This window comes from Microtus oregoni, unplaced genomic scaffold, assembly GCF_018167655.1.
Source record: "Microtus oregoni isolate MIOR12 unplaced genomic scaffold, Mior012 000009F_ref0000495, whole genome shotgun sequence".
In the NCBI taxonomy this organism is placed as follows: Eukaryota; Metazoa; Chordata; class Mammalia; order Rodentia; family Cricetidae; genus Microtus; species Microtus oregoni.
This window is the reverse complement of record NW_024543068.1, coordinates 20676564-20700730: the sequence shown is the minus strand read 5'-3', so window position 1 is coordinate 20700730 and position 24167 is coordinate 20676564. Positions and strand designations below refer to the sequence as shown.

At 47.3% G+C, this 24167-nt stretch overlaps 1 non-coding gene across 1 annotated transcript; it reads left to right on the top strand.

The window, feature by feature from the left end:
• The first annotated feature begins 1751 nt into the window (after positions 1 to 1751).
• LOC121452628 lies at positions 1752 to 1916 on the top strand. The gene has a single exon (XR_005974875.1). It is a non-coding gene; the product is annotated as a U1 spliceosomal RNA (small nuclear RNA).
• Positions 1917 to 24167: the final 22251 nt, after the last annotated feature.

Here is a 24167-nt window from a genome sequence, read left to right as displayed (position 1 = left end):
CATAAACTGGAAAAAGCTTGATCAGGAGTCCTTATGCACACATGGAATGATTACCTGTTCTGTTATGACATGAGCAAAAGTAATTTTTATTATGCTAAGCCACTGAAAATTTAGGGTAGCCTTTTTTAAAAATTGAAGTAACATCCTGTATTTTTAATTTTTGTGCTGATTTTTTTTTTTTGGGGGTTTGGGGTTTTTGGTGGGTTGGGTTTTTGTTGTTGTGTTTTATTTTTCAAGACAGGGTTTCTCTGTGTAGCCTTTACAGTCCTGGAGCTCCCTCTGTAGACAGGCTAGCCTCGAACTCAGAGAGACTGTACCTGCATGACCGCGTGTGCACCACGTTTGTGTCTGGTGCCCTCGAAAGCCAAAGAGGACATCAGGTCTGAAAATGGAGTTAACAGATGCTTGGAAGCTGCCATGTGGGTGCTGGGAATTGAACCCAGGTCTGGGAGAGCAGTCAGTGTTCTTGACCACTGAGCCATCCAGCCTCTCAAGTGGAGTGTCACCAGCATCAGTTACCCTTGGTCACACCCAAGGCCATACACAGTCGCGTGGATCAGTGGGTAAAGCCGTAGTAGGCAGGAAAAGCTTAATGGCTGAGGCTGGAGTTTGAACCGTGGGTAGGGTTGGTATAGTTTCATGAGTGAGAGCCTGCCGCGGCACGGAGGCAGGGGGCTGACGCTGGCGGAGGACAAACTGGTGCACGACTCCTGCAGCGGGCATGTGACAAGGGCCAGCAGCTTCCACGGGTGCTGTGAAAAAGACCAATTCCTTTCTCAAAATAAAAGATCTGCCACCCACGATCCAAAATAAGGTAAGGCTTCAGTCTTCCATTCAGGGCAGTTTCGGTGTGGACGTGTGATTCCTGTCTGCTGACAAGGCTCAATGTCTCTTCTCTGCGTAATTACAGTATCTGCTCCTGAGAGAATTTATGGGGCCGGATGAATGGCTTCACTTTTTTTCCCCCTTTAAACTCCCAGATGTTCTGACCAGATTCCAACTTCCTGAGTTCCCAGGGCTTCCCAGAGCTCCTGGTGAATTTCTTGTCCTCCCCGGGACATTCCGATTTCCCACTGAGAAATGAGAAAACAACACTGCTTCTCAGGGCGAGGGCGGTGAGCTCCATCCCCGAGCATTGGAATCTCCATTTTAGGAAAACTGTGTATCAGGGCGTGAGGCTCTGGAAGGAAATGCGCCTGAGAGTCTCCTGGGAAATAGTAAGGCCCCACCGAAAGGAAAGGACCGGCCATGGGGATCTGCCGCTGGCTTCAGCTTCTGGGAGGCCGATTCCAATTAAACACCAGCTTGCCACGAAAGTATGTGTGCACAAAAGTCAAGGATGATAGAGAAAAAAGTGCCCTGAACCACCACCACCTGTCACCCAGCTTGGACCGTTATCAGTATTTTACCCATTGTGTCCATGTCTCCCCTTTCCTGGTTTGTTTTCTTCTTTCAATAGAGCTGGCATTGGCAACCCCTAATTCCATGGGCCAAATGCAGTCTGCTCCCTGTTTTATAAATAAAGTTTTATTGGAATACAGCCACGTCCACTCATGTGCACACTATCTATATCTGTTTTGCCCGACTATCACAAGGCTGAAGAACTGTGACAAACCATGTGGCCCTCTCCAGAAAAAGCTTGTCACCTCCTACCTTAGACTTTTAAAGTGACTGGCGGGCACGATATCATCTAACAAACGAGTGTTTCGGCATCTGTTTCTAACAGAGAAGGACTTTAAGAACTAATACTCATACTTACCTGGCAGGGGAGATACCATGATCACGAAGGTGGTTTTCCCGGGGAGAAGGCTTATCCATTGCACTCCGGATGTGCTGACCCCTGCGATTTCCCCAAATGCGGGAAACTCGACTGCATAATTTGTGGTAGTGGGGGACTGCGTTCACGCTCTCCCCTGTAAAATAAAAAATAATAATAATAATAAAAAAGAACTAACCAGCCTGGTCTACAAGAGCTAGTTCCAGGACAGGCTCCAAAACCACAGAGAAACCCTGTCTCGAAAAACCAAAAAAAAAAAAAAAGAACTAATACTCAACAAAATGTATAGTTACATCTAATATCAAATCTGTTCTTAAGATTCAGTTCCCACGGGAAAATACATTTTCACAGTCGGCTTTGCCATACCTTGATCTAAATAAGGTCCACATATCCTGTTCAATTAATATATCTTCAGTATTTCTTAATCCAACCATACCTCCTGAACACCCTCTCTTTCCTTCCCCCTTCTCTTTTCTTTTTCCCCCGTGCTGAGGATCAAACCCAGGCTTTTGAAAGCACTTGAACTAACAGTACTCCTTAGCCTCCCAAGCGCTGGGATTTTAGGCACATATCACACAATGCCTGCCTGGCCTTTGCTTTCTCTATGTCTTGAAGAAGCTGGACCATTTCTTCAGAACTTTGATTGGAATATGACTGTGTTCTCACTACTTATTCAACATGGTCACAATGCAATTTTTAAAAAAAAAAATCATTTTAAAGAAACCAGTTATGCTGCCTAGGCTGTTCCCAGACTCCTGGGTCTAAGTTTTCTTTCTGCTCTAGCCTCTGGAGTAACTGTGACTAGAGAGGCACACACCTAGGGCTTAGAAGGGACATCTAACTCCCCACGGCACAGCTACTGCACCCAAGAGGCGGGGAGTGTCCTCCTGCCACTCATCACAGGGACAGTTCCTGGCTTTGTGTCAGCGCGTTCTTCAGGGGAAATACCTGGAAAGGAGGAAGAAGACTGCAGGGGCACGGGACCCCAGTGACCACAGCAGTGCCTGCAGGAGGTGGTAGCATTTCAAAAATCATAAGCAATACTCATTGAGAAAAAACCCAGCACTCTGAGAGCATAGTCAGCTCCTAAATACACCCATTTCCCTTCCTTTGGTTCACAGAGCTTTTTACTTTCCCAGCATCCCTTTGGAGGGGACGGCAGTCTCACCTCACACAAGTTCCAGGCAGATCTTGCTTTGGCATTAGAATCAAGAACCAGTGAAACCTGGGCATCGCGGTGTCCATATTGTACCCATGGCTGAGATGACGTGGCTACATCTGCGTAACCTCAATGAAATTGGCCATGTGTTGCCCAGGACATAGTGAATGACTCCAAAACTTAGAGATTTACAAGAAGAGTAAGCATTGATCATCTCACGCGATGCTGGCTCTTTGGGAGAGGCTCATTCCAGCTCATTCCAGCTCAAGCGTGTCAGGATATTACAACAGGATGTCGGTTAGTGCAGTTAGGAGCCACTTCTTGGCTGGGGCCAAAGAATGTCCTCACAGACTTGTCAAGCCTCTCTGGCTGTGGGGGGAGGCTTGCTTGCTACATTGTGGACGTCTCCATAAGGCCATTCGAGTCTCCTTAAAACACAGCAGCCACCGGGAGGTGGTGGTACACACCTTTAATCCCAGCGCTCTGGAGCAGAGGCAGGCGGATCTCTGCAAGCTCGAGGCCAGGATGGTTTACAGAGCAAGTTCCAGGACAGGTTCCAGGGCTACAGAGAAACCCACATAAACAAAACAAACACAGCAACAGAGTCCCCTGAGGGCAGGTGATGAGGGTGACAGCCTCAGAAGTCCCCCCACCCCTTTCCTGCAAACACTCGCGGGACACCGCCTCCCAGCTCAATGCAGAGGGGACAGTGAGTGAGGGCATGACATTGGCAAGCAAGAGTCATCAAGACATTTTTAGATTCTGGTTGTCAAATAGTCTTAGTGTGATATTGCTCTCAAAGGAAATAACAGCCTAATATCTAGAGCAAAGCCAGAGGTTTTATAGAATTCTCTAGATGAGGTAGGAGGATAAGGAATTACCCTGCAAAGAGCCCAGTGAAGCTTCTTAAGTGACCCATCTCTGCAGTGTCCTCAGTTCCCACTCCTCACAGCAATTGCCCCTCAGAGTCTCCTTTCTGAGCCCATGAACATCTGAAGCTGGCATCCTCATTGTGACCTCCACTGCAGTTTACTGGATCACACGCTCTGAGGTAAGCCAGTCGCTGTGTTGTAAGGAGACTCAGGTAGTCCCGAGCCTCCCACCACCGCCAGCACAACTTGCCAGGCTTGTGAATGGATTCACAAAGTGGATCCTCATGGCTCAGAGGGTAAAGGTGCTTGAGGCTGAGGCTGATGGCCTTGATTCCTGAGATCCACACAATGGAAGGAAAGTGAGGCCTCTCATAAGGTATTCACACACACCATGGTGTACACACACACAGACACACACCATGGTGTACACACACACCATGGACAGACACAGACAAGCTCACACCATGGTGAGCACACACACACACAGACACACACACCATGGTGAGCACACAGACACAGACAAACACACACACAGACACACATGTCATGGTAAGCACATAGACATACAAGTGCTATGGTGAACACACACACACCATGATGAGCACATCCACATACATACACACTATGGTGCACACACAAAAACTAAACTTGCTTTTAAACCTAGAGTTCTATGTTCAGTCTCCAGCCCCACCAATTGTTTTTTGAGACAGAGTTTCTCTGTGCAGCCCTGGCTGTCCTGGAACTCACTCTGTAGACTGGACTGGCCTCTGACTCACAGAGATCCACCTGCTTCTGCCTTCCCAGTGCTGAAATTAAAGGAGTGCACCACTGCTGCCCAGCAAAGAGAACCAGTTTTTGCAAGGTGTCCTTTGACCTCCACACAAATACCATGGCACACATGTGCCCACACGCATATGTATATCATCAATCAATAAGTAAATGTGAAATTTGAAATAAAATAGTAAAGCATATGATTGGCCTGTCTATCTTCTTCTAGGGAGGTTCTGTTAGTGAGCGGCAGACACACACACGCAGGGCAAACCTCGAGAGCACATCCAAGGTGACTCACAGGAGCTCAGGAGGGATGACTGCGGAGCGGCTGAGCCTCTGAGGGGGCTGACTTAGGAAAAGCCAAAATATTGTAGGCAAAAAAATAAAAAGGCAGCCAGGCAGTGGTAGCCCACACCTTTAATCCTAGAAGGCAGAGACAGGTCTACAGACCAGCCTGGTCTACAGAGTGAGTTCCAGGACAGGCTCCAAAGCTACAGAAAAACCCTGTCTCGAAAAACCAAAAAACAAAACAAGCAAACAAACAAAAATCCCAGCAATTTAACTAAATAAAGTTGAGCAGCTGTATTCACATAAACAGAAGGTCAGCTGTAGCAGCCTGTAGCTCTGCCTCAGTCTATGAGGCCCGGAGCCGGGGACATCTTTGGAGAATGCAGGTTCCATCACAGGTTACTAATGCTGTGCTCATCCCCGACCCCAAGCCTGGCTGTGCTGGAATCACATAGACTCCTCTGGGTACTAAATCCTTAAACAGAACTTAAAAACTCATCCAGGGAAACCAGGAAGCAGTGCTTCTCCCTGAGGAAGCAGCTGATGGGAGACTTTCTTAAATAAGCCGCAGGGCTTCAGCAGTGGGATTCATAACATTTCTGCCCATCACGGCTGATGGCCCCCCTTGTTTAATAGCAGGAAATAGTACTTTCAGCCTGCGGGAGCACAAGGCTGAGTAACTACTAAAACACTTCAAAAAAATGAGGAGAAAATGTCCTTATGCGGCCAGTGTGTTTCCCAAACAAAGTCTGCACAGCTGAGACAGAGGGAGACGTGTTATGGAAATATGGGTTGTAGGACTCAGAAAGAGGGCTGGTGTGAGGACCCGGTGGTTTGAATTTCAGACTGCTGTGTACACATCCGTGTCTTTCCACGGGGCATTTAACCTCCTAGAGTCTTACTTTTCTGTTCTGGGAATTGAGAAGGTCGCCCTAGAAATATCTATGTGCTGCCTGGTCGGAGGCATGAGTTTAGGAGAAACGCTATTGGGCTGAGGTCAGGGTGCAGCTTCCACTTGGTTCAAGAACTGTGAGGCCCGTGAGAAGTGTTCTCTCTGGAGAGGCCATATGGCTGATGAGGTGGGAGAGGAAGTGCCCCATGGAAGGCATTAGCCGAATGAACTTGCATTCTGGTGGACCGGTGGATTGGATCAGTTCGACTAAACACAGGACAGAAAAGATCCTAAGTTTGGTTCCCAGCACCCTCATCCCGCAGCTCACAACTGCCTGTAACTCCAGCTCCAGGGGATCAGATTTTCTCTATCTCTTAGGGCACCTGCACACATGGGGCCTGCATTCACACAGACAGACACACAAACGCACAGACAAAAATAAAATAAATATTTAAAGTAAAAACAAAACGAATAAAACCCCCAAAGCAGAGCTCCCCTGACCTAAGGCAACCAGAGGCTGGCAGGAATTATATATCCAAAGGTAGACCTAAGAGAACAACAGCAAAGACTCAGACGTCTCTTCACACACATCCATACTAGCCTTGATGGCTACTCTTTTTTGTTGTTGTTGTTTGTTTTTTTGTTTTTGTTTTTCAAGACAGGGTTTCTCTGTGTAACAGTCCTAGCTACACATAGTCCTAGAACTAGCTCTCGTAGACCAGGCTGGCCTCGAGCTTACAGAGATCTGCCTGCTTCTGCCTCCTAAATGCTGGGATTAAAGGCGTGCGCCACCACTGCCCGGCTGCTGTAATGGCTACTTTTAATTAGCAACTCGACCCAGTCTCAGATCATCCAGGAGAGAGTCTCAGAGCAGCAGATCAGGTTGGCCTAAGGCTCTTCTGTCGCGATTGTCTTGATTATGTTAATTAAAGCGGGAAGACCAACCTATTGTGCGTGTCGCCAGTCTCCGGATTTGGGTCCTGAACAGTGTAAGTGGAGAGGCGGGGTTGAGCACAAGAAACATATGAACATGCATGTGTTTCTCTCTGCTCTGGACATGGATGTAACTTGACGTGGGTGAAACTGATGAGCTGCTCCAAGCGTCAGCTCAGAGTGGCAGGAAGCATGATGGGCAGGGGTCACAAGACACTGGAGACAGTGGAGGGGGGCATCCTCTAATGGATATGGAATCTTAGTTGGGTGATAATAAAAGGTTTTAGGTAGGGCTGGAGAGATGGCTCAGTGGTTAAGAGCACTGGCTGCTCTTCCAGAGGTCCTGAGTTCAATTCCCAGTAACCACACGGTGGCTCACAACCATCTGTAATGAGATCTGGTGCCTTCTTCTGGAGTGCAGGCATACATGGAAGCAGAATGTTGTATACATAAGGTTTTAGGTATACATAAACATACTGATTAAAACGTGGTGAACATATTTAATGGTCATGAATTGGGCACCTATGAGTGATTAAAATAATAAAAGTGCCGCTATATTGTTTTTACCACAATTGCATGAATTTGCTTGTTTATTCCGAGCTGGTTTGGGACCTCCTGTTGGGCCTCTCACCTCAGGATGCTCCCTGAGCACTGGGATCTCAGACGTGTGCCACCACTCCTGGCATTTTGTCACAGCTTATTTTGTTTGTTTTGTGTTCCGTCAAGACAGGGTTTCTCTGTGTAGCCTTGACTGTCCTGGAACTGTTACACCCAAATCTGCGATGTCCCCACAAAAGCCAACAAGGAGACCAAATCCTGTATGTAAAAGCAAAGAGCCTTTATTTTAAGCAAGTTTGCAAACTCGGTCTCTCTGCATATCCAAGGTATTGAAATAAACGGAGAGCCCTGAGCTCAGGTAGAACTGGGTTTTTATAGTAGTGGCAGTGAGGGGTTTCAAGGTTCAGGACCCCTGATTGGCTGACATTTGTCCTAGTGAGTGTGTGTTGGCACCTGGTTAGAATGTTAGGCATTTCCTTTGAATGGTGTGTTCTTGGGTAGGGGTCGGGTAATCTCAGCTTGCGGCTCTTCCTACAACCAGGTATTGCTTCAGGGTAAACTACTAAGACTCAGGCCTCCATATAAATTCCATTTAAATTTATTGATGGCCGAGTCCTACTCTGGCAGGTGATAATGCTTGGAAGTAAAGAACTTCCTTTGGGTGACTTGCGCACACTTAGCTTGTCGAGGCTGGCCTTGAACTCGTAGATACTCTCCTGTTTCTGCCTGTGGAGTGCAGTCTTCATAGCCATGCTTTTGAGGCAGCAGATGGGCAGGGAGAGGGAAAACTAAATCTGCAGATTGTCAGAAGTTGCCAAAAAAGAATTGTCATCTTTAACAGTGTTAAATACTCAATATGGAGAGACTATGAGCATCTCTGTTCACTTGGCCTTCTTTAATTGCTTTCAGCAGTATTTTGGTTTTCATCAGTGTAGCTGTCTTGTACTTTTTGCTTTCATTTATTTATTTTTTTTATTTTTGAAGCAGAATTTCTCTGGATAGCCCTGGCTGTCCTAGAACTCGCTCTGTAGACCAGGCTGCCCTCGAACTCATGGAGATTCACCTGCCTCTGTTTCCCAAATGCTGGCATTAAAGATGAGCACCACCAGCACCCGGCTTTATCACAGCTTTTAAAACAGGAATTGTGAGCTGCTTGGTTTTGTTTTTTGAGTCACGGTCACAGGCTGGCTTGGGACGCTCAGTCTTCCTGCCTGTGTAGCCACCGCTACTTCCTCCCATCCATCTCTCGTCTATGATTGCACTCTGACATGTCTGATGCACCCATCCCCTGTTGTCTTTTCTCACCCACCACCCAGCTACTTGCTCTCCGGCCTCTTCAAGAACGTCCTGTCAGGCCTTCCCTCCTCTCTGAGTGGCTAACTGAGGAACTCTTTCTAACAGCTCAAGGCCACTCCTGGGAGAATGTTGCAGTGGAGTCTGCTTGTTGGTTTCCCAGCCCCGAAATAATCACACAGAAGCTGTATTGTTTAAAACACTGCTTAGCCCATCAGCTCTAGCTTCTTATTGGCTAACTTTTACATCTTAATTTAACCCAGTTCAAGTAATCTGTGTATCGTTACATGGCTGTGGCTTACCAGGCAAAGTTCTGGCGTCTATCTCTGGCGGGGCTCCATGGCTTCTCTCTGACTCTACCTCCTTTCTCCCAGCATTCAGTTTAGTTTTTCCTACCTACCCCTATTCCCTGTGCAGGCCCAAGACAGTTTCTTTATTAACCAATGGTATTCACAGCATATAGAGAGAAATCCCACATCAGGAGAAGGCCACAAAACACCGACCTTTCTGCCTGACATATTTCCAGAGCAACCAGAGCAACCACGGCTCCCCTTGCACACTGGCCTCTGGCCTCTGTCGAGCTGGCCCGCTATCCATAGTCTTAAAGGATTTGTTGAGGGACAGAGTTCCTAGCAGTTGCAGTTTTCATTCTTCATATACAACCCCAAGTGCTTGGTTTAAAGTCCCCCAGCATCTACCGGTAATGATCCTGGTAGCTGTCACCAGCTCAGAACATGACATATCCTCAAGGCAGACCGCAGCATGCTTCTGCGGCATTCTTGCCAAAAATACAAAAATCATGAGGGAGCTATTAGATGAACTCAAAACTGGGGCGCATGCCCCGTGCTCTGTAGAATGTCAAGGTTGTGAAAGACAGGAAAGCTTGAGGGGCTGTTCTAACTAAGGGAGACCAAAGGCAGCTGCAGCTAGCTGCAGCCTGCAGCCTGCAGCCTGGGATCCCAGCTGGAACGCTGGAATTGTATGAACACTGGCACGGGAATGAAGTTTATGGGTTAGGGGCTATGTTTGACGCACCATCAATTTCATGCTGCAGTGGTTGTGCTGTGGCTGAGTGGGAACAGGTCTTTGTATCTGGGAAGTCACAGATACAGATTAGTGTCAGCACATCCTCTGAGTGTGGGATTTGGCTGAGGGAGGCAGGAGAACCGGCTTTGAAACCCACTGAACTTGGACCAGCGTTGATGACCAAAGCTGTTTCATCTGTATGGTGGAGATCATCCTGTACCACTTCAGGAGATGTTTTAAGAGCTCTGTGAGGGCTGGAGAGATGGCTCAGAGGTTAAGAACACTGCCTGCTCTTCCAGAGGTCTTAACCTGCTCTTCCAGAGGTCCTAAGTTCAGTTCCCAGCACGCACATGGTGGCTCACAACCATCTGTAATGAGATCTGGTGCCCTCTTCTGGCCTGCAGGGATACATGTAGGCAGAACATTATAAACAAGATTTTTAAAAAAGAGTTCTGTGAGATGATTTATACAAAAGGCTCAGCTGATTCCCTGGCCCAGAGCAAGGGTCCTCTGCCTCTCGGCATCTGCTTTACCCGTACAATACATAAAGATTTCCAGCTCTGTGGTTGAGATTCCTGCAGGTCCCCTCCAGGTTGTTTGGTTTGAGGCTATGTCACCATCACCATGACCATCATCTCTGGAAACAGCCATTGGCCAAATGATTTCCTTTGTCCTGCACCAGAGTCCTAGACAGCACTGGAGCATGAAGGAAATTCCCAGTCTGAGGTGGGGACCTCATTCCCAGTGTGGGCTTCTGGTTCCTTGTGGCTTTAGCTTAATCTGGAACCAGATGTGGTCTTATTCAACCTCCTCATTTGAAAAGAGCTGGGAGGTAGCCAGCAATGGCAGGCCATCTTCTCCCTCAAAGTTGGCCCTTCTGTTTCCTTCAAGATGTTGTGGGCCAGACCCCAGAAGTATGTCACTATGGAGAAGGAAAGAGACATCTGTCCAAGCCAGAGGGATGTGGTTTGGGCCCTTCTCTAATTTACCACAAGATAGGTGAGGTGTGGTGGTACTCACCTGTACTCTCAGTATGGGAGACGTTGAGGCAGGAGGATTGCTGTGAATTCAAGATCAACCCAGGCAACAGAGCGAGATGCTAGCTCAGAAAGAAAAGCAAACTGAAGTACGACATGGAACACAACACTTACTCATCTGTGATTTGGCCTCGGTCGGGTGGGACCACACACCAAGGAGGGCTGACTGTTCTCTGCTCCACGACGTCTGGGGCTTCAAGTGGCAGATGCTGATGGAGGCCGATGGTTGAGTCTACGGCTCCTATAAATCCAGAGACTGATGTTTCCAGCTGGGGGCCTCATGTTATTTCAGGAAGTATACAGCCAGAAAGAAAGAAGTAGGAGGAGGCTGGGTTGCCTTTTATGACCTATATGTATTACTCAGAGAAACAAAACCAAAAGAGAAGGGGGGGAGGGGTAGGAGCAGGGGGTGCTGGATGCGGCAGGGAGGAAGAGAGAGGGGAGAGGGAACAAAACCAAAATTTACTTTAAGGAACTGATTCATGCTATTCTGAAAGCTGGGAAATCCTTGTGAGCTTGCAGGCAGGAGACTCAAAGGCCTGATCTTGCTGCTCAAGTCCCCAACAGTTAGCAGGATCGGACTTTCTGGGGGAGGTGGTCAGATTTTGTTTATTCCTTCCATTGACAGAATGGATGAGAGATGGGACTCATATAGTTGACTTTTTTCCCCCACCCACCTCCCAAATAAATACACAAAGATGCATTATTACTCTTGAATCCTAGCCTTAGCTTTGTCTTATTTCTAGCCAGCTTTTCTTAGGTTATCCTGTCCCCCTTTTGCCTCTGGGCTTCTACCGTTCCCTGTTCTATATTTCTTTCTTTCCTTCTTACTCCATGGCTGGCTGTGTGACTGGGTAGCTGGTCCCTGATGTCCTCCTTTCCTCTTTTTCTCGCTCCTTCCTCTTCTCTCATTTGTTCTCTCAGCCTGGCAGCCCCACCTGCTTATCTCTTCTGCCTAGCTATTGGCCGTTCAGCTCTTTATTACACCAGGTCTTTAAGACAGGCAAAGTAACTAACAGTCCTCAACAAGCCCACCCATATTATGAATCTGCTTTACTTAAAAGTCTGCAGATGTCAGGGTTCATTTGACCTCAAAATACCCTCGTGGAAGCTGTCCATCTGTAAAATTAACTATTTCACCTGGTTTCATAATTGTGCCAACTTCTGTTACCAGGGGCAACCATAAAGGTCCACTCAACATTTGGGAGAGAAGGTACAGATAGATTCTTCTCTCAAAGCAGAATGGCAGGATCACGACATAATGAGCAATGCATAATGGGGCATATAATGGTGTGACATAGCTGGGAAACGCAATCTGTCACTCATGCCCAGCTGCAGCATAAGAAAATGTTTATACCGGATGGTGGTGGCGCATGCCTTTAATCCCAGCACTCGGGAGACAGAGGTAGGCAAGGCCAGCCTGGTCTACAAGAACTAGTTCCAGGACAGCTAGGGCTGTTACACAGTGAAACCCTATCTTGAAAAAAGAAGAAAAAGAAAAAAAGTGAAATATTAAGTCTTTTTTTCTTTTCTCTTTCTTTCTTTCTTTCTTTCCTTTTTTTTTTTTTTTATAGGGTTTCTCATGTAGCGCTGGTGCTAATGGAACTCGTTTTGTAGACCAGGCCCACCTCGAACTCACAGTAATCCGCAGCATTAAATCTTTCAATGTGAGTGTCCAGTCAGGCTGCACATGAAATTAGGGTGAGATGCTGGAGATCCCATGGCTATCCACAGGGTCACTTCGAATGGGAGCGTTGTGAGTCTAGACTGCTGAGGAACTGCTGTGGCCCGGAGGAGCATACCCCCCCTTCCCCCCCACTCCTCCTCGCCCCCACCCCAGCCAAACTGATGACTGCAACATCCTTCACAAGATGAGGTCAGTGCTCCCTCCGTCTCCACGGTGTTTGCATTCCTACCAGAGCAAGAAGCAAAGTGTTTGTGTAGGGAATGTGGAGTCTGATTTTCAGGCCCGGCGCATCATAGTTAGATATACAAATACCATAGGGGAATTCTTGCAGAACTCTCCTAACTATTGCACAAAGACTCACTGTCCAATCTTCCCCCATCAAAAGCCCATAGCAGCCTCCTCATGGTTGAGCCAGGCCCAGTCTTTCTCTCTTTTTCTCTGCCTGCTGCCTGCAGGTCAGGATGTAAAGCTCTCAGCTGCTGCTCCAGCACGGTACCTGTCTGCCTCTCCTCATGGTGATCATGGACTAACCCTCTGAAACTGTAGGCGAGGCCCCGTGGTGATCATGGACTAACCCTCTGAAACTGTAGGCGAGGCCCCAGTTAGATGTTTTCTGTTAGAAGAGTTGCCCTGGTCATGGTGACTCTTCACAGCAACAGAGCAGTGACTAAGTCAATGTCCAAGAGAACTGAGAACACGCCCACGCAAACTCTCTCATGGGCATGCGCATCTCAGCATAGTCCACCAAAGCTGAAGAGCAGAAACAGCCCACACATCCACCAGCTGATGAATGGATAAATAAAATGTGGGGTGTGGATACAGTGGAATGCTGTTTGGAAATAAGGAATAACGTGGTGCTAGTCCATACCACTGACACGAATGACCTTTGACATGTTATGCTAAGGAAAATAAGCCAGATACAAAAGATTTCTTTTCTTTCTTCCTTCCTTTCTTTCTTTCTTTCTTTCTTTCTTTCTTTCTTTCTTCTGAAATAAGGTTTCTCTGTATAGCTCTGGCTGTCCTAGAACTTGCTCTATAGACCATGTTGACCTGGTACTCACTCACAGAGATCCGCCTGCCTCTGCCTGCCACGTACTGGCATTAAAGGTGTGCACCACCACAGTCTGGCTAAGATCACGTATTTTATGATTGCATTTGCATGCACCTTCCAAACACGCAGCTCTATAAGGACAGAAAGTAGAGTACTGGCTGCCAGAGCCTGGAGGAGGAAGGTACCAGGGAGAGACAGGAGGGAGTAGGGAGTGATTGTAGCAGCTGCCGGCCTCCTTGTGATGACAGAAATGCTTAAGAACCTGAGGGTGGAGATGTGGCGCTACGGGCCGAGCACATTCCAAACAGTGACTTGTAAACTTTAAAATGATGAATTTTACGTTCTATGGATTGTCTCCTAGTTAAGAAAAAAAAAAGAAAACAAAAGGAAACACTGCCATATGTTTGTATATATTGGATGAGTGGGGAGTGACTCATCTCTGGAAGAGATAGCAAATCAGCGGCTCTGGATCCACTCTCAGCCTTTCTGGATTCTCCTGCTAGCTCTGGCTCATGAGAAAAGTTTGCTTTAAAGGTTGCAGGGTTGGCACCTGGTGTGAGAAGAGGGCGTGGCTGTGCTTTATCTGTGCCTCTGTAAGGGCTGCCAGCATCCCCTGGATTTGGTCCATCACTGACACTTTTATTAACCTTCAGAGAGGAAGTCAGAGGTGAAGATGGCCACCCCACCCTAAAAATGACTCCTGGGGAGTGTCAGACTAACAAAAAGACCTTGCATAACCTGTGTGTGTGTGTGTGTGTGTGTGTGTGTGTGTGTGTGTGTGTGCAGTGTGTGTGTTACAAGTCTCAGAATTTTGATTTACTTTACTGGAGTCTTCTTTCACACGTTTACCTAAGAAGCTAAAGGAAATGTTCTAGTACTTTCTGCTCTAGGCAACCAAACATGCCCAACTAAATGACTGTGTACAGTTCCAGGCCTGGACGTACGGATGTAAGGATGGGGGCAGACACTCCCATGGGGATGTGTTCAGAGGGCCTTGTTTGATTGGTTTTAGAAATGACACTTTTAGGGCTTACCTATTTGAACAGAGTGGAGAAGACGAATCTGTGGTATGTATTCATACCACAGAAGCAAAGAAGTCATGAAAGAATCTTAGGTAAAAGACAGACAGGGTCCTTTGAGATGACTCAGCGGATAAAGGCACCTGCCTACAAGCCTAAGGACCTGAGTTCCATCCTTGGACCCTCATGGTAGAACCAATTTCCACACAAGTTGTCCTCTGATGTGTGTGTGTGTGTGTGTGTGTGTGTGTGTGTGTGTGAAAGAGAGAGAGAGTGTGTTTGTGAGTATGTGTGTGTGTGTGTTAGGTTTCTATTGCTGTGTAGAGAAACCACGACCATGGCAACTCTTATAAAGAAAAACCTTTAATTGGGTGGCTTACAGTTTCAGAGGTTTAGCCTATTATCATCACGGTGGGACTTGGTGGCAAGGAGGCATTCAGGATGCTGGAGAAGGAGCTGAGAGGTCTACATCTTGATCCAGGCAACAGGAAGTGAACTGTCTACCACACTAAGTGTAGCTTGAGCAAAGGAGACCTTAAGGCCCATCTCCACACTGACACACTTCCTCCAACAAGGCCACACCTCCTAATAGTGCCACTCCCTTTGGGGGCCATTTTCTTTGAAACCTCCACATTGCGAGTGTGTTTGTGACTGAGTGTGTATTTGTGAGTATTTAAGTATATGTGGGTAGGAGTGTGTGAGGGTGTGATGATTTGAGACAGGGTCTTGTTATGTAACCCAGGATTACTTCAGACTCCTAGGTCTCCCAAATGCTCGCTGGAAGGGTGGGTGCTCAGGGCCTACAAATAGACACTTGGAACCTGAGCAGGAAGGAAGCTTGGGAGAGTGTGCCCACATCCTCTGGTTATTACAGACAAAAAGACAACCCAGGGCTGGAGAGAATAAGTAAAACCACTCTGCAAGCACCATGCAGGGTGCTCTTGTTCCTACAGCACTCAGACATTGTTCTTACGCCCATCCTGACAATGAGGAAACCAAGCTCAGAGTGGGTAACTTGTTCCAAAGTGCATGGCTATTAAACAACAGAGCCAGGGTTTGAGGCCTGACCTGATGGACTCCAGATCTCAAGATATCTAGGTTCTAGAAATTTCCCCCTTTTGTTTTGTTTTTCAAGACAAAGCAGTCCTGGAATGTGAGGGCCCACAGAGCTGTGAGCCTGTTCTACCTTGACTGGAGGTCAGAGAGTTTGAGCTTATTTTTGCTCTTTCAAAGTTGTTGACAACAGGTGTGGCTACAAACGATTTGGACCTAGGGTGCGGATAATTAGTATTTTGGGTATAGAGGTGGATCTGCTTCACCTGGACCAAAGGTCAGAGAATTCAAGTCTATTCCTTACACCATGTTAATAAAATCTCTTGCCTTCCCCCTCCCCTTTTGGAGCCAAGTATTTAAGAGGCAAATTCAGTATTCTCTGAATGTCCGTCACGATGTTGTTCTGTGTTTCTGTCTCTTGCTTCTCCTAGATCTCTGTTCCTTTTGCCTAATAATTCTAATCCTCGCGCTCCTACCCTAGAATGTATGAGTTTTGTCGAAGCTGGCTTTTGACACTGGAACTCACTCTATACCAGGCTGGTTTTGAACTCACAGAGTTCTGCCTCTGCCTTCCGAGATTAAATGTATACTCCACCCCTGCCTGAAATTTTCCTTTTTCAGTTGATTCAACTTTCTCCCCAGGGCTCCTCTGAAATGAAAGCCTATGTTCCATCCCAGACAGCAAAGAAAAGAAGGTTCCTACAGCATGGATGGAAATGCCAACGAGACAGACACCTGAAACGTTGAGTCTAGGGGGCAGGGAGGACACAGGTTTGGAGACCAGCATCTGAGGCAGGTCACCAGCATCCGAGGCAGATCACCTGGACAAGTTTCCCTGAGGCCTTCCTAGCGGGGGGGGGGGGGGGGAGGCTTAGGTCTGCAGGTAGAGATTTGATCAGAGTGGGAAGGGGGCTAGTACATACACTATCTGGTATTCCAGCAGAAGAAACTAGGTCTGAACAGACAGCAAGTAAAGTCATGTCTGCAAGCACAGCGTGGCAGCTGGCCCTTCACTGGCCCTTCACACCATCTTGAAAAAGGGCTCTTTTCTCAACTAGTAAGCCAAGTCTCTCAAAGGAGGTAATATGACTGGCCCATCCTCATTGGAGCAGGGACTTAGACCCAGCTCCCTTGGGCACATCACACTACCGTAAATGTACAGATGAGAGGTGTTCTTGTAGCTCTCATAGGATGAATGAATGATGTGTGTTTGTTTTCCAGGTTTGCCCTGGTGTAGAAGTGTTGGAGCACAGAGGACCTGGAGAGATGGAGAGGTGGCTCGAGGGTTAAGAGAACCTGCTACTCTTGAGGAGGACCAGGGCTCACTTCCTTATACCTACAGGATAACTCAAACCACCTTTCTTAACTCCAGTTCCAAGAGATCCAAAACCCTCTTTTGCCCTCTGTGGGTGCCACACACACACATGGTGGATATACAAAGCCCTCAAACACATGAAATAAAATGATCTTAAAAGGAAAAAAAAAGGAACCATCTGGGCCTTGTATTAAAATGAGCACCCTGGGGGAGGGGGAGGTGACACACATGCCTTTAATCTCAATGCTGGGGGCGGGGGTGTTGATGCAAGCTGATTTCTGTGAGTTCGAGGCCAACCTGGTCTACAGAACTAGTTCCAGGACAGCCAGGGCTGCACAGAGAAACCCTATCTCAAAAAACAAAACAAAACAAAACAAAACAAAAAGAGTGTTTTCTGTCTGGCTATGGATCTACCCTGATGTGGTGTTCTTACTTTTGGTACAGACAATCTCAGCCTACCTCTTTCCTAAAATATATGATGGTATCTTTATATTAAGGGTTTTTATTCTTGTTTCTGTAAGGGATCTCGGAGCACATATTTAGCTCCCCAGCTTCTTTCTCAGTGTCCTCTAGGGGGCAGAAGCAAGCCACTTGTCCATTCTTTGGATCCTTGGGACTGGCCCAACTTTTCTATAAAAAAAAAAAAAAACATCCAGAGACAACCGCACATGCTTTCTTTCTCGGTTGACATATGATCTAAGAGCCAGAGAGATGCCTCAGAGGGGAAAGGCACCTGCTTTTGAGCCAGACAAACCTGAGTTCCGTTCCTGGGCCCCACAGAGAAAGGAGAGAATTGATAAATTATCCTCTAACCTCCACTGTGCTTGTTGGCACATGTGCGCCCAGCCCCAGCAAAATTAATAAATAAAGTAACTAAGAAATAAAAACAACATGATCTAGGGCTAGGTGTGGTGGTGCATACATTTAATCCCAGTACTTGGGAGGCAAAAGTAGCAGATCTCTGTAAATGTGAGGCTAGCCTGGTGTACATTGTAGTTCCAAGCCAGCCAGAGCAACACAGTAAGACCCTGTCTCAAAAAAAGGAAAAAGAAAAGAAAGGATCTTTTTAGACACAAAATATTGGTTGGAACTTAGGTTCCAAATTCAGTCTCCAATGTCAAACAAGTCAGAAGGATGCTTTCTGTCTTTGTCATCTCAGTAAGGAAAGAGAGAGAGAGAGAAAGAGAGAGAGAGAAAGGAAGAAAGATTGATTGAACGCAGCCTAAATAGCCTAAGGCAATGGTTCTCAACCTGTGGATCGTGATCCCTCTGGGGGCTGAACAGCCCTTTCACAGAGGTCACCTAAGACCATCTGCCTATCAGATATTTACATTATGATTCATAATAGTAGCAAAATTATAGTTATGAAGTAGCAACAAAAATAATTTTGTGGTTGGGGATCAGCACAAGATGAGGACCTGTATTAAGGGGTCACAGCATTAGGGAGGTTGAGAACCACTGGCCTAAGGTCTCTCTGTCAAGAAGTCAATAGCCCTGAGAACTAAGCTATATCCTCTATCCTTTGCTTCTCTCTCTCCTGGGCCTCCGCCCTTCTCTCCTAGACCAAGCTGCCTCTCTACCAGAAACCCAAGGAGACCTGTTCCCAGAGCGTGGCCCTTTGAAATGGAAACGGACCTTGTAACTCCCATGGAACAGTCAGATTACAGATGTTTAACACATGTAGCAAGGTAGATGCCCTCGAGGCCCTCATTAGTCCGGCTGTGCCTTGTCTCTCAGCACACACTGTTTCCTGCTTGTCTTATTTCTCCTCTTTATATATTTGCCATTGTGGAGACAACACTCACTGGTATGTGTGTGTATGCGTACATATGTGTGTATATGTGTTGCATGTGTGTGTATGTCTGTGTGCATGTGTGTTCATATGACCCATTCCTTGTCCTGAAGATGCAGAAATCTGTTAGTGCTTCTTTCTTGCAAAGCTGGGGCCTCTTGCTTCTTCCTCACCAAGGAGAGAAAAACCTCAACCAACATCAAATCCCAAACCAACTGACCAAACACTGCTGGAGGCTGATGGCCAGCAGCAAGGTGGATCTATGGCCAATAAAGATCTCAAGATATAGCCACGTAGAGGTAGCACACACCTTTGTTCCCAGCACTCAAGAGGCAGAGGCAGGTGGATCTCTGAGTTGGAGGCCAGCCTGGTCCACAGAGCTAGTTCCAGGACTGTCGGGGCTACACAGAGAAACCCTGACTCAGAAAACAAAAACAAACCCCAAAACCTCAAGATGTTTCAGGGCACAGACACTAAGATGACAGACAGTGAAGGACAAGGAAAGCAAACAAGAGGGCGTGCTTGAAGCTCGGTGGGAGCGGGAGGCGTGCATGGATTGGATTCTTTAGGCATGGGGCTGCTGGGGCAGGTGAATTGTGGGGAGAAGTGAACATGTGTCAGGAGTTGAAGGCAGAGTTTTTGTGTTCCTTGAGGTAAAGGAAAATACCCCCAGAAGGAAAGAAAACATGGGGCTAGGCATGTTTCTTAGTTGCATGCAAAAGGTCCTGAGCTGGACCCCACAGCGTCCCATAAAACTGGGCATGATGGATGTGACTGAAATACCAGCACTCGGGAGTAGAAGCTACGGGGAATCAGAAGTTCAAGGTCATCTTCTGCTATATAATGAGTTGGAGGCCAGCCTGGGCTATATGCAGTCCTGTCCCAGAAAAGAAGAAGAGGAGAAGGAAGAAGAGAGGAGGAGAAGGAGGAGGAGGAAGAGGAGGAGGAAGAGGAAGAAGAAGAGGAGGAAGAGGAGGAGAAGGAGGAGGAGGAGGAAGAAGAAGAAGGAGAAGGAGAAGAAGGAGGAGGAGGAGGAGGAGGAGGAAGAAGAAGAAGAAGAAGAAGAAGAAGAAGAAGAAGAAGAAGAAGAAGGAAGAGAGAAGTAAATGTAATAGAGAACCGACTGCTAGCTCCACAATTCTGTGCCATACTCTGACCCCAGGGACTGTCATCATACAAATAGGACTAGGCAGGGCTTAGGGGGGGCTCCCCTCCCCCCAGGACTTGACCATATAAAGTAATTGGCTGAGAAGGCTGGGTGGAAAAAGAGGAGGAAGCTGAGGTAGTTAAGGAAGTGTGTTCAAATATTTAGCGTAAAGAGTTCCACAATCTACGATTTCAGGTCCATCACATCCTGGAAAAAGCAAGTGAGTGCATCAGAAATCAGATCAGGGGCCTCCGGATTGGGTGGCTGCGGCAATCCCAACCACTCAAAATGGGTGCTTTTGGGTGATGGAACTAGTTCAGATGCTACTTGGGGTGATGGTTATCCAAGTGCACACACTTGTCAAAACACATTCAAGTAGGCACTTTGAAAGGGCCTTACTGTATGTAAATTATAACTCCTAAATGCAGCTTAAAGTAAAATTGCAGGAGTTGCCCAACTTCACATGCCAGAACTAAACTGTTTCTGAAGAGTGAGCGCTCTTTACCCTCTGGAATGGATGCAAACTTCACATGGATGTCTTTACATGTGGTAAAGTGGGAGAAATGTGCGTGCATTTGTTTAATATAATATCTTAACTAATTCCTTGAGAATTTCATAAATGAATAAAATATATCTTATATTAACACACATGTGGTTTTTGCTGTGGTTTTTTTTTGTATTTTTTTTGGGGGGGGCAGGTATTTCAAGATAGGGTTTCTTTGTGTAATAATCCTGGCTGTCCTGAAATTTTCTTTGTAAACCAGGCTGGCCTCGAACTCACAGCACCTTCACAAGTGCTGGGATTAAAGGCATGCGCCACCAGCGCTCAACTATATGTTAGTTTTTTAGACGAGGTCACCTGTAGTCTGGACTAGCATCCACCTCACAACAAAGCTGAGGGTGACCTTGAACTCCTAATCTTCCTGCTTTCATTCCCTAAATGCTGGGAGTGAGTGTGTGTCCTAACACACCAGGTCTTTAAAGGGAGAATTTAAGCTCGACATGAAAGAGAACAAGTCTTTTCTACTGTAGATTGGTCCTGAAGTCCTGCTCTTCTGGACAGATAACTAAACCTCTGCCTGGACTCCCGTGTCTCTGTCTTTCCTCTCTGGCTTGCCCTTCCTGGGTTTAACCCTGGGCAGTGGAGGAGGTGGCAGGTTTGGGGCTGGCCCCTGTGCTCTCCTCCTGACCTCAGTGACATCCATGGGGTGTCCTTCCTCGCACCTGCTCTATTGGTGCCCACAGGGGTTGGGGGCGCCAGGTGGCTCCCGTGGCTCCTGTGTCCTGTGTTAGTTCTGCAGGCTGAACCTGGCTGAGGTCCTGCTCACTTTCCGTACCCCTCCAGGCTTGCGCTCTTGACAGGTTCCAGCTGTTGACTGGCATCCACCTCTGCATTCCTAGGGACGATTAGGGGCTTTCGGGTTTCTCCAGGGCCACACGTGAGCCAGAGGAAATTTGGATGGGGTCTGAGGACTTCTAAGGTCTCTCTCCCAGACTGATCACACTGTGCATCAACTCTGTGGGGGGGGGGGGTGCAAAATGCACTCACAAGGGCAAGGACTGTTCTGTGACTCTATAGGAGAGCGGCACAAACAGCTTTTGTCTTAGAAGGCTATCAGCTTCTGTGGAGGTTTCAGCTCTTCTCCCACAGCTCCAGGTGTGAGAAGATCTGGCTAATCACCCGCGTCTTATCTCCACACAGCTCCCTCCCAGCCCCAGGGGGTCTGTTCATCCTCTGTCTTCCAGCTTCTTCTTTCTGTCATTTTGTCTATCTTTCTGTTTGCTAAGAACCATAGCCCTGAGAAGGCGTAGCTTACTGATGATGACCAGGCCTTTGAGAGGGACTCAGAGAGTCTTTCCCTTACCTCAGGCTTTAAGAAAGATAGCTAGGCACAATAGTGCACGCCTTTAATCCCTGCACTTGGGCACAGGGGCGGGTGGAGCTCTGTGAGTTTGAGGTCAACCTATCTACTTAGGAGTTCCAGGACAGTCGGGTCTATAAAGAGACCCTGTCTTTAAAAACAAAGCAAAACAAAATAAAAGATCACTAAGGGGAAAAAATGAGATAGCCCTTCCAAGAGGGTGTTTGGGTTGGCCTGTTAAGGAATGGGCTCTAAAACAGCACTTGGTTCCCAGCCTGGAATTCTCCTCCCTTTAGTTAATGAATCTCCCTCCACTTTGTCTTCCCCAAGCCTGTGCCTCCTCTATGTTTCAAATCCACCCAAAGTACCCAAGTCAGAAGCTGGGAGCCCTGAGCTAGGAGCAGCAGTACACGTTCATAAACGTAGAATCACTGTGAGTTTGGGGCAATTCTGAACTACCTATGCAAGGTCAAGATCAGTCTGGACTACACAGAAGGACCTGTCTCAAAACAAAATAAAATACCACCTAAAAAAGAAGTTGAGTCTGGGCAGTGGTGGCCCACACCTTTAATTCCAGCCCTCGGGAGGCAGAGGTGGGTGGATCTCAGTGAGTTCTGGCACAGCCTGGTCTACAAAGAAAGTTCCAAGACAGCCAGGACTGTTACACAGAGAAACCCTGTCTTGAAAAACAGAAGAAGAAGAAGAAGAAGAAGAAGAAGAAGAAGAAGAGGAAGAGGAAGAGGAAGAGGAAGAGGAAGAGGAAGAAGAAGAAGAAGAAGAAGAAGAAGAAGAAGAAGAAGAAGAAGAAGAAGAAGAAGCTGTTGAGACCCTTCACGGACCCCTTTGTCTAATTTTACCTTTCGCGCCTCATCTGTCCCTGGTTATTTCTCCTCACACAATATTTCAGTCACTGTTCTACTACGTCTGTGAAGAGACACCATGACCAAGGCAACTATTATAAGAGAAAGCATTTAAACTGGAGCTGGCTTGCAGCTGCAGAAGTTTAGTCTATAATCATCATGCAGGAAGCAGAGCAGTGTGCAAACACCGGAGCAGTAGCCAGGAGCTACATCCTGACTGTAGGCAGAGAGAGAGAGAGAGAGAGAGAGAGAGAGAGAGAGAGAGAGAGCGCTTGGCAAAGGCTACCCCCAGTGACACACTTCTTCCACCAAGGCCACACCTCCTAGTCCCTTTAATCCTTTCAAATAGTGCCACCCTCTGGTACTAAGCATTCAAATCTATGAGCCTATGGGCGCCATGCTCCATTCTTACCCAAACTACCACACATCAGAAGTCTTTCTTTCTTTCTTTCTCTTTCTTTCTTTTCTTTTTCTTTTCTTTTCTTTTTTTTTTTTTTTGGTTTCTCAAAAGAGGGTTTCTCTGTGTAGCCTTGGCTATCCTGGAACTCCCTGTATAGACCAGGCTGGCCTTGAACTCACAGAGATCCGCCTGCCTCTGCCTCCTTAGTGCCGGGATTAAAGGTGTGCGCCACCACCGGCTATGCACAGAAGTCTTGTGTGGCCTCTTCTTCCACCCCATCCCCTTAGCTGACACTTCAGTTCTCTCTCAGTTGGGTGGCTGAGATAATTTTCTAATGGGTTTTTCTGTCTCCAGAGATGCTGTCTTGCTTCCTAACCCTCCACCCTCTGCCAACCAGAGTGATGTTTCCAAATTCACAGCAGAATGTTCTGCTTAAACCCTCTCTGGGTCTAGAGGTCCTGGTACTTGTGTGACAGGGGCTCTGTCTGCCTTTAAAAGTCCCTCTCTCCTTCATGCACAGTTTCTGCTCCAGCCACCTTGGTTGACTTCCAGATGCCTGACTATAGCCTGCTGGTCCTTTGCACTGTCTGTACAGTCCAAGAATGATGAGAGCAGCACCCCTGGTTGGGGGTGAGTGAGTTTACTAAGCGCACAACAAACAAAAAGAAGAGAATGAATAACAAGTTGCAAACAGGCAGCCAAACAGCCCCAAATCATGTGCCATAAACATCCAGCAAACACCGCTAAAGTAGCCTGACTGAGAGAGGAACAAAGACACTGTGCTTACACCATCCAGCAGAAACTGACTGGGGAAGTCGAGGCAGTCAGCTGGAGTTCCTAATTGAGCTTTCTCTCCATGGCTAAACTTCTGACTTCCGGTTCCCACCATAGACATTTTTATACCACAGGGTAAACAATAGAGTACCATCTTTCTGTTCTCAGGAACGCCATGTTGTTAATACCCTTAGTTAGCTACTTGTCTTTTTTCCCTCTCTCAGTGACAGAGTGGGGGGTGGAATGGAGTGGGGTGGGGTGGGGGGGTGGGGGTGGGGCAGCCTGACCCAGAACCTGGGGTTTCGAGGAGACAGGGAAACTTTTCTTGCCCCCAGAGTCTGCTCTCAACAGGCTTAAACAGAACACGACAATTTCCCAACGTAACTCCCTTTACACGCCTGCCGGTCCCTCTGCCAATGATGTCCCTTCTCGCTTTCCCGTCAGTCAACATTCACCCTGCGATTTCTTTCGAATCCCCCAGCAAGAACTCCACCTCTGGTCAGCACCGTATCAGCTTGCCACCACTGGACACTTGCCCCAGAATTGCTCGGAGTCAGTCATAGGCTGTAGGTACCTTAGTTTTCCTAGCGGGGACACAGCT